This window comes from Aplysia californica, unplaced genomic scaffold (assembly GCF_000002075.1).
Source record: "Aplysia californica isolate F4 #8 unplaced genomic scaffold, AplCal3.0 scaffold01031, whole genome shotgun sequence".
Classification (NCBI taxonomy): domain Eukaryota; kingdom Metazoa; phylum Mollusca; class Gastropoda; order Aplysiida; family Aplysiidae; genus Aplysia; species Aplysia californica.
This window is the reverse complement of record NW_004798301.1, coordinates 155,436-156,795: the sequence shown is the minus strand read 5'-3', so window position 1 is coordinate 156,795 and position 1,360 is coordinate 155,436. Positions and strand designations below refer to the sequence as shown.

Below are 1,360 nucleotides of genomic sequence, written 5' to 3'. Positions count from 1 at the left end.
CCGGGTACCCACTCCCACATGGATGAAAGGATGAAAATAATACATTTAAAGTGCCTTTCCCAAGGGTACAACGTCTGGTCCCTGACGAGATTCGAACCCACGACCTTAACCAGTAATTGTGAGTCCGAGAGCCTTACCACTAGGCCATGGACGTCAGGACAACATAAGTTAAATGAACATTCTAAAAGTAACAATTTCGTTATATCCGTAACTTGATTTGAAAAAGACAACTCCCTCCTCTTCACAAACTAAACGACACTCCTCATGGATTATAATTAAGTCTTCTGTTACGTCATACACATCAAATCTCCGTTGCGATGGGTGTTTTAATGGCTTATTTAAAATGTACTATTTTTCACTTTCTAATTTGTCTTCAATATCCGACCACTATAATAAAAAATAACGGTATCACAAACTCAAAATCCGTAGGCCTATATTTCTCATTGAAGCAAAAACTCTTTCTATCTAAAATTAAATCAATTAAATCAACTTGACAGTGACGTAAGGGCTTCTTGAGTTGAGTTGCAGGAGCTCCAAGATGATATACAATAGGCCTACAAACCTCCGCTTCTCATAATAAGAAGCGTACTTGTAACCTACTAGAAATCCAATTGCACCAATCAATAATACGAGTATTATATGTATAAATATTTAAAATGCATGTATTTTGATCTAACTATATTCTAATAAAAAGAGAAGAAAAAAAAAGGAATGCAAATCACTGTTATGGCTTTAACTGTAAATTATGATAAAGCACATCGAGCGTGCTGTGCGTGTCGGAAAACACATGTTTGCAAGTTGCTCAGTGACGTAACACGGCCACAGACCAGGTGTGTGAAGATAACCACCTGTGATTTTGACAAGACAAACGGGCAGCCGATCAGCCACCGCTGCGCGTCAAGCGACGCGCGCACATTTCAATGATTAACCCTCGCCCGCCGACTCGTCAGCCTCTGTGGCCAAGTGGTAAGGCGTCGGTCTCGTAAACCGAAGATCCAGGGTTCGACCCCCTGCGGAGGCATTAGTGGTGGTATTTTTTTTTTTATTTTTTTTTTCTGAAGGCGGTTTTTTTCTTTCTTTTTTTTTATTTTTAAATTTTTGGTTGGTTTTTGTTTTTTTGTTTTTTTTTTGCTTTTTTTTTTTTGGCTGCGTTGTTTCTTTGCTTTGTTTGATCAATGATGTTATCTATCTATTATTGATAATGTTAAAAATAAGCCCGTATCTATTTCTCCGAACGTTCGGGAAAATAAACTTGAACTTTATTTCTCCGAACGGTTTCCGTTCTCGGAGATTTGTTGATAATAAGCGAATGGAGTGGCTTTTGTGTGTGTGTGTGTGTGTGTGTGTGTGTGTGTGTGTG

The 1,360-nt window shown here is 38.4% G+C and overlaps 1 non-coding gene across 1 annotated transcript; it reads left to right on the top strand.

Moving 5' to 3' along the window:
- The first annotated feature begins 949 nt into the window (after positions 1 to 949).
- On the top strand, positions 950 to 1,021 carry TRNAT-CGU. Its single transcript has one exon. It is a non-coding gene; the product is annotated as a tRNA-Thr (tRNA).
- Positions 1,022 to 1,360: the final 339 nt, after the last annotated feature.